This window comes from Tursiops truncatus, chromosome 1 (assembly GCF_011762595.2).
Source record: "Tursiops truncatus isolate mTurTru1 chromosome 1, mTurTru1.mat.Y, whole genome shotgun sequence".
Classification (NCBI taxonomy): Eukaryota; Metazoa; Chordata; class Mammalia; order Artiodactyla; family Delphinidae; genus Tursiops; species Tursiops truncatus.
This window is the reverse complement of record NC_047034.1, coordinates 40,696,666-40,706,216: the sequence shown is the minus strand read 5'-3', so window position 1 is coordinate 40,706,216 and position 9,551 is coordinate 40,696,666.

Below are 9,551 nucleotides of genomic sequence, written 5' to 3'. Positions count from 1 at the left end.
TCCCAGCACAAGACACTTTAAAATCATCCAGCCTCATCCCTTCACTTTGTAGTTGAGGTGTGTGGCAAGGGGGAGGGGATTGCTCACGGTCACCTCTGAGTTAGAAGCAGAACCAGAAGCAGACCCCAGGGGATCTGACTGCTGATCCACTGTAGTTGATAGAGTCAGGCTGCCGCCGTGTCAGGATCCTGCTCAGCTGGTGGCTAACTGTGGTGTGACCTTCTGTCAGCACCTTGCCAGGCTGCCAGGACCTCACAGTCCAGGCGAGTGGCCCATATGTGAAGGATGGACGCAGAGCCAGGGCCTCAGGGGCCTATGTAGCTGAGGAGAGCATGGACACGTGAAGTATGTGTCTTGTACCAGCAGGCATTTTGCTGCTGCTTTCAACTCCAGCACTTTCCAGAAGGGAGCATTTTACACGCTGGCTGGGGCTCACCTGGCCCTGCAGTACTTCCAGGCTCTGGCTTGCAGACCCCTCTCACTGTCTTACTGCTGATCTGCTCCGACCCCTATGGTCACTGCTGTCCAGCTGGCTGTTCACCCACTCCGCTGCTGACCCCAGGGAGTCTGTGCCCACCAGCCCCACTGGCCAGAGCCCCCTGGCACCATGTAACAACCCAGGGACCAGTTTCCTTCCATGTAGCTGCTATGGGCCCCCGAGGCCTTGGAGTCCCCCTAGATCCTCAACCCTGACTGGGCGACTTGTAGGAAGGGTCCCTGGAGGATGGTGGGGAAGGGCTGTATCCTGGAGGTGAGAGTGCATCCTTTCCCACGCACAGTCCTTGTGCCGGACCTCAAACGCGTGGCCTCACCCAGACACAAGGGAGGCTGGGAAATGAAACTCAGCCCCGTGCCCAGGAGCTGGAGGAGGGAGCTTAGGTGAACATCTGTCAGCCTCTGCCATAAGACAGCCTAGCTTTTGCTCCCGCCACCTCACTGAAACTGCTCCCTTGGAGGTCCCCAGGAGGCGCTTTTTTGCTAAATCTAATGGGCATGTCTCAGGCTTTATCTTCCTTTACTTCCTAACAGCTTGTGACACTGGCTTTGGTGTTGCTTCTACCCTCTCTACCTGCTTCTCAGTATAAAGGGGCTCCTCTTCTTGGGGCCTCAGTCACCACCTATCCCTATAAGACAACTCCCACATCGGTACCCAGAGCCCTGCTCTCCCTTCAGAGGGCAGACTTGTGTATTCAGCTGCCCATCACATGTCTCTGAAAGACTGTCTCACAAACGTTTCCCACTCAACAAGTTCAAAACCATACTTGTGATCTCATCATCTTCCCTTCAAACCTGCTTCTCAATCTGTTTTTCCCTGTTTAATAAAGGGCTCCATCATCCATCTGGTCAGAAACCAACACATCATATTTGATTCCTCCAAATCCTTCCGTTGTGTCTCCTAGATATACCCCGATCCAGCCACTTGGCTCCAATGTGCCAGCTGCCTTATCCGCTATCAAGAAATTTATTCAAAGTATCTGCTGGGCACAGGGTCCTCCCTAGGCTGTGTGTTCACTGAGGTTGAGCTCACATTTAGGGAGGGTTAGGCCCCCATTTTTTTTTTTTTTTTTTTTGCGGTACGCGGGCCTCTCACTGTTGTGGCCTCTCCCGTTGCGGAGCACAGGCTCCGGACGCGCAGGCTCAGCGGCCATGGCTCACGGGCCCAGCCGCTCCGCGGCATGTGGGATCTTCCCGGACCGGGGCACGAACGCGTGTCCCCTGCATCGGCAGGCAGACTCTCAACCACTGCGCCACCAGGGAAGCCCTAGGCTCCCATTTCTGACGTCAACAGTAAATTTGGAGTTAGGGAACCAAAACTAGGGTAGTCCAGGGTAGTGAGTCATGGTGATGGGGACAAGTCCCCTCCAAGATAACTGGAGAGGTGACCAGAGTTCTGAAAACCAAATGTTCATGAAACTTGTTGCTAAAAACATCTTTATCCAGATCCCAGTAACATTGAGGGCCATCTCAGCTCCCCTCTGAAAAAGTAGAAATTCCGTATAAATCGGAGAAATGATTAGTTTGTTCCCGGAGCTACAAGGGAAGTAGACCAGTTCTGGAGACTAGATTTGATTGGCTGTATTCACACTGCTGCTGTGTGCCAGACACTGGGCTGGGTATCTGAATTAAATCTGAGAGTGACTGTTTGTCGGGCTGGGAGGAAGGGAGGCAAGCTGAGAAAGGCCCCTTTAGAATAGAAAGTGTCAGAGAGGGAGGAAGCCCTTCCTTCACACCCATGCAGCCACACCACTTCCTGTCCGCAATCTTGCCCCGTATTGCACCACCTCAGCCTTGAAGCCTGGGGTTTCCATCACTGAACCAGGCCCCAGTTTTGGCCTCAAACCTTGGTTGAGAATGATGACTCTAACGGACAGGAAAGCGAGAGACTCAAAAGCCCCTCTCTTCTTTCCCATCAATGCTAGGGTTTCCACAGTCTGGGTGTACTCACCAGGGCTGTGGGTTCTGCCGTAGAAGGAGCTAGAAGAAAAGGGGTAGCCCCAATCTCACTGACATGTCTTCCCTCCTGGATGTCCAGGAAGTCCTGGCAGTGTCATCCATGCCACAGCAGGAAGGCTCGTAACCAAAAGCCAGGGAAGTGGAAAGAAGAAACAATGGAGAGGAGGAAGGAGAGAGGAAGGAAGGGAAGGAGAAGGAGAGAAGGAAGTGGGAAGGGGGAAGGGAAGAGGGTGATGGGGATCCTTGAGCTCTGAACCTAAACCATCCCTGCTCCTGGGAAGTTATGCTGAAGCCCCAGGAGGGTACGCTATTGGGAAGCTCCCCTAACAACGCCGCACGTCTGCAGGCATGAGAGTGGAGCTAGCCAAGGCTAGTCTCTGGAAACCCCTCTATGCTTGGAGTCAGGGGAAATTTCCTGGATTGCCCATTTGGAAACTGACCACCTTGATGAAATTGTTCCTCCCCAGATATTTGGGGCAAAGGAGATCCATGTGGTTACTACTATCGCCATGGACATCAGCACCATCAGCACGACGCACACTGAAAGTCTGCAGTTAGCAGATGCAGGTGTGCTTGGTGTGGCGTGCTTGAACTTGTGCCCCAGTCTGGGGCTGTGTTCGGGGCACACTCTGTCCCTAGAGACAGCTCACCTGCTCCTTTGGGTGTTCTAGCATGACCTTTTCTGGTATGGTATTCTTAAGAAGGTCAGAAATGTCATTGCAGATCAGACCAAAGGCCACTAGCCCAGAATTCCAACCACGACACGGAGGGGAAGCGTGAGGGAGAGTCCAGTGTTTGCATTCTAAGACAGCATCCTGAAAGGCCTGAGGTGTACTTGGAACTTCCCTGATTTCCCTTAATAACCCACTGTTATCTATCCATTCATTAATCAAGAGTCTTCTTGAACCAGGTTGAGTTCTCCATCACCTTGTGCAGGGTGGTACTTCTGCTCTGCTCTGAATCCACCCCCTGCGCTTCTAAATCCCAGAGGAAATCATTCTTGGATGGTGCTGGGACCTGGAAAGCAGGACTATTTCCTGAGCATCCCAGGTTCACCAAGCTTCCTCGCAGTCTTTCCTCTAGGCTGGCAGCAAGGCCAAAAAGTACCTTGCGAAATGTCACAAACGTACAGAAGGCTCAATTTGCCAGGCAGTACTTTTTTGAAATTGAGAAAGCAAGAGTTCAAGAACCACAAGTAGTGGCCGGTGTCCTGAGGCTAAAGAGTGGAAAGAACCAATGAATGTTCCGCGGTAGTTCTTGAGCTGTTGCAGCACATTTGTAAATTATTTCGATTAATCGTTATGAAACTTTATTAGTAATTAATTACTTATTTTAATTCATCGTCATTAATGATTACAGTAAACCAATATATTTATTAATAAAAATAAATGATAAAATAAATTATTTATTGTTGTAATATACCAACATATTTAGTTATGAAGTAATAAAATATTTCTTTTAAAATAATAAAAATAATGCATTATTAATAGTTATTATTATGAATTTACGAATTAGCTATTTTTCAAACAATTAGTAGTGAAATACCCATTGCACGTGTGGGGAGGGGAGCAGGGCCAGTAAGGGAAAGACCCCCCCTCGCCCCACAGCACCTTAAAGGGCACCTTGTCATACAATTTCTGAAAACTTACCTCCAGACCTATCTCACTTGGAGCAGAGGAAATCTAATGATTTTTCTCCGTCTGGTCGGAACAGGGAATACCCCTCCTTAGAATGTAAGCAATTACAGGACAGGTATTGTGTTTTTTGTTTGTTTGTTTTGTTGTTGTTTTTTTAAATTTTTATTGGAGTAGAGTGGATTTACAATGTTGTGTTATTCTCAGGTGTACAGCAAAGTGAATCAGTTATACATATACATATATCCACTCTCTATATATTTTTTAAGATTCTTTTCCCCTATAGGTCATTACAGAGTATTGAGCAGAATTCCCTGTGCTATACAGTGGGGTCTTAGGGAATTGTGTCTTATTTATCCACATATCCCTACTTGCCTAACACGTGTGCTTAGGTACCTAGCATGTGTGCTTAGCACTAAAAATTCCTGCTTGAAGGATTGATGGAGTGAATGGCTACCCCTTTTCTAGTCTTCATCCCAATTAAGGCCTCACCCTCATTCCAATCCAAAAAAGAACTTACTATGACTCTATTTGTGATAGGAATTTCTCATGGTTATTTCCCCATTTAAGAGTGTGAACCTAAGTTACTTTTCTTGTTCCTGTAATTCAACATCTGGGTCAGCTTGCCTGTCGTAAATTAGGGATTCCCATAAATCAGCAGTGAAGTTGCTTCATAAAACCCTGGTAACAATACTGTTGAAAGGAACAGTAGGCTGGTTGATGAGGATTGGGGGAGGGCGGCAGAAATACACACAGGGAGCAAATCTCTTCAGATGTCATCTTCAATTTTATTCATTTATTTATTTATTCTAAAGGATAGTTACCTTTTTAAAAAAAAATATTTATTTGTTTATCTTTGGCTGTGTTGGGTCTTCATTGTTGCGCACGGGCTTTCTCTAGTTGCGATGAGCAGGGGCTACTCTTCCTTGCGGTGTGCAGGCTTCTCATTGCTGTGGCTTCTCTTGTTGTGGAGCACGGGCTCTAGGCGTGTGGGCTTCAGTAGTTGTGACACGTTGGCTCAGTAGTTGTGGCTCACAGGCTCTAGAGCGCAGGCTCCGTTAGTTGTGGCGCACGGGCTTAGTTGCTCCGTGGCATGTGGGATCTTCCCGGACCAGGGCTCGAACCCGTGTCCCCTGCATTGGCAGGCGGATTCTTAACCACTGAGCCACAAGGGAAGCCCTTCAATTTCATTTAAATGTTGTAAATACAGTTGTTATCTTTTATTTGTCCTACACTCATTACTATTTAAACCTTTAATATTTATTTAGGATTGCTTAACTTGTCACCTGTGCACAGAGGAGTTGGATACATAAATCACCAGTGGCCCTCAACTAGAGAGAAAAAAGAAAGAAATTTAACAGTGGTAGGGGAAAAATTCAGGGGAAAAATATACAGGCATACCTGGGAAATAGTCTGGGTTCATTTCCAGACCACTGCATTAGAATGATCATAGCAATAATGCAAGTCACAAGTTATTTGGTTTCCCAGCACATATAGAAATTATGTTTACACTATACTGTAGTCTATTAAGTATGCAGCAGCATTATGTCTAAAACGTACCTTGTTGCTAAAAAGTGCTATCATCTGAGCCTTCAATGAGTCATCATCTTTTTGCTAGTGGAGTATCTTGCTGCTGGTGGATGGTGATGGCTGCTGACTGATCTGATCAGGGTGGAGGTTGCTGAAGGCTGGGGTGGCTGTGCAGTTCTTAAACCAGGAGAGCAAGGAAGTTTGTTGCATCACGTGACTCTTTCACAAGCAATTTCTTTGTAGCGTGCAATGATGTTCGATAGCATTTTTACGTACAGTAGAACTTCTTTCAAACTCGAAGTCAATCCTCTCAAACCTTGTCACTACTACTGAAACAAACTTGGGTCTGCTCACCTGATGTGCAGTAAAGCCAATCTACTGACACCAGCTGTGGTGAGGGTAAGTACAGAGCTTACTGCAGGGCCCAGCAAGGAGAATGAGCAGCTCATGGTCAAAAGACTCAAACTCCTCAATGGCTTCCAAGGAAGAGATTTTAAAGGCGAGACGAGGGAGAGGGTCACAGGGTACATAATCATCTGTGTACATCCTTCTGATTGGTTGGTGGTGAGGTAACAGGGTGATGTGCCTGGAATCTCAATTATCAACCTTTTGGTTCTAAGTGGCCTGGGGTCTTCCTGGTGGTCAGCATGCAGTTAACTTTTCCCACCTGGTGGGGGTTTTAGTATCTGCAAAACAACTCAAAAATAGGCTCAGGATATTATCTATAGACCTTGAGGAGGAACTAAAAGTCCTTCACTTTGTTTTATGGCTAAACTATTATTGTGTCTTACTTGACTGCTTTCCTTCGTTTCTGCATTTCCTCACTTCTCTGATTAAATTTGTTTTGGAACTCGGGGAAGGCCTACGAGAGGCGAGGGACACAGGGGAGAAGTGGGGTCTGTCCCTGAGAAGGCCCTGCAAGGTCCTGATCAGTTTCATCACTGCTTTATCAACTGTTTATTTAATATTACAAATCCTATGTTGTCATTTCAACAATCTTCAAACCACCTTCACCAAGAGTAGATTCTGTCTCAAAAAACCACTTTCTTTGCTCATCCATAAGAAGCAACTCCTCATCTGTTAAAGTTTTATCATGAGATTGCAGCAGTTCTGTCACATCTTCAGGCTCCACTTCTAATTCTAGTTCTCTTGCTATTTCTACCATATCTGCAGTTACTTCCTCCACTGAAGTCTTGAACCCCTCTAAGTCATCCAGGAGGGCTGGAATTAACCTCTTCCAAACTCCTGTTACCGTTCATATTTTTAACTTTCCATGAATCATGAATGTTAATGTCATCTAGAATGGTGAACACTTTCCAGAAGGTTTTCAGTTCACTTTCCCCAGATCCATCAGAGGAATCACTATTTATGGCAGCTATAGCCTCATGAAATGTATTTCTTAAATATTGATAAGACTTGAAAGTTGAAATTACTCCTTGGTCCATGAGCTACAGAAAGGATGTTGTGTTAGCAGGGATGAAAACAATATTAATCTCATTGTACATCTCCATCAGAGCTCTTGGGTGAGCAGGTGCATTGTCAATGAACAGTAATATTTTGAAAGAAGTCTTTTTTTTTCCTGAGCAGTAGGCCTCAACTGTAGGCTTAAAATATTCAGTAAACCATGTTGTAAACAGGTGTGCTGTCACCTAGGCTTTGTTGTTCCATTTATAGAGTATAGGCAGAGTAGATCTAACATAATTCTGAAGGGCTCTAGGATTTTCAGAATGGTAAGTGAACATCGGCTTCAACGTCAAGTCACCAGCTGCATCAGCCCCTAACAAGAGAGTCAGCCTGTCCTTTGAAGCTTTGAAGCCAAGCATTGAGTACTCCTCTCCAGCTATGAAAGTCCTAGATGGCATCTCCTTCCAATAGAAGGCTGTTTTGCCAACATTGAAAATCTGCTGTTTAGTGTGTAGCCACCTTCATTATCTCAGCTAGATCCTCTGGATAACTCACTGTAGCTTCTACATCAGCACTTGCTGCTTCACCTTGCACTTTTATGTCATGGAGACAACTTATTTCCTGAAATCTCATGAACCAACCTCTGCCAGCTTCAAACTTTTCTTCTGCAGCTTCCTCACCTCTCTTGACCTTCATAGAATTGAAGAGAGTTGGGGCCTTGCTCCGGATTAGTCTTTGGCTGAAGGGAATGTTGTGGCTGGTTTGATCCTCTATCCAGACCACTGAAACTTTCTCCATATCGATATAAAGCTCTTTCTCTTTCTTGTCATTCGTGTGTCCACTGAAGTAGCACTTTTAATTTCCTTCAAGAACTTCTCCTTTGCATCCACAACTTGGCTAACTGGTTGGTGCATGGTGTCTAACTTTTGGTCCATCTTGGCTTTTGCCTTCCTTGATGAGCTTAGTCATATCTAGCTTTTGATTTAAAGTGCGAGATGTGTGACTCTTCCTTTCACTTGAGCACTTATAGACCATTGTAGGGTTACTAATTGGCCTAATTTCAATATTGTTGTGTCTCAGGGAATAGGGAGGCCTGAGGAGAGGGACAGAGATGGAGGAACGGCTTGTCGGTGGATCAGCAGAACACATACAACATTTATTGATGAAGTTTGCCATCTTATGTGGGCACATTTCATGGCACCCCAAAACAATCACAATAGTAACATCAAAGATCACTAATCACAGATCACCATAACAAATATAATAACAATGAAATTTTGATATATTGCAAGAATTACCGTCAAAATGTGACACAGATAGAGTGAGCAAATCTGTTGGAAAAATGGCACCTACAGACTTGCCCAATGCAAGGATGACACAAACCTTCAATTTGTAAAAAATATCTGTGAAGTCCAATAAAGCAAAGAGCAATAAAATGAAGTATGCCTGTACGTTGTCTAGAAGACATGCTTCGGGTTATCTAACTACAGTTTTTCAGTGTTTTTGAGCTATTTCACAATTCTATAAATAGTGGCCAATTGATAGCAATGCAAAGCAATTCTTGCCTGTAGACATGCAAATTATGTCAAAAGACTGTCAGTTCAACTTCCTCCCTTCCCCTGCCTTCAAAAACCAGTTTGCCTCCAATTGCACAATCATTTCAATATTCCAAACCTATCAATATGACTGTCCTTTGGATTCTCTTCTGAGCTAGTTGTAACTGCTCAGCTCCCCCACTGATTAATGATCTTTAATCTTTATGATCTTATTTAATCTTTAATAAGTAAAAATTTCAACACATGTTCATTTCATATCTCAATGAGAACTATGATTTTGCCTTTTTTTAAAAAAATTATTTTTAATCAGGGTCAAATGATCCTAGTATTGTTGTTTGGGAGATGTTCACCCCATGTGGCTAGAGACAGTGTATTGACATTGAGTGTCATCTCCAAGGGACAAAGTCTCTGGGGTCATCTCTCCTGTTCCGCTGTCCTGGGCTGCGTTATCCTGAATCAAGCCCTCATATTTGTTGTTCCTCTTCCTCATTTTCTCTCCAATTCCTAAGCATCCTTTATGTCATAGGCTAAAGGTCTTTCTTCCCAGAAGCCCTCCCAGAAGGATTTGATTGCGTGCTCTTACTCTGTGCTCCCCTTCACTGTGTAGTGAGTTATAGCATGCATCCCATTCTTCGTTATAGCTCGTTTAAATACATGAATATGCAAATGAATGGATCCTGATGTGAAAGATTCTGCAGCACCTTATAGCCACCAGTTCTGGTGCCTGACTTCAGTGAGAAAACTTCTTGGGTATAAACGGAATCTTCGTGGAAATATTTCTCTTTCTTCATTTTCAGCAGACACACTCCCTTTTAAAATTTAGTTTGTATTGAAATACCTTTGTGCTTGAAAATGCTTACTGATACCTGTTTCATTTTTTCCTTTTCATATTTTCTTCTTTGTCTTTCTTTTTTTCCTCCTCTATCGTCTTTATTGAACTTCAGAGCCCACAAAACTAATAGCACAGGATCGA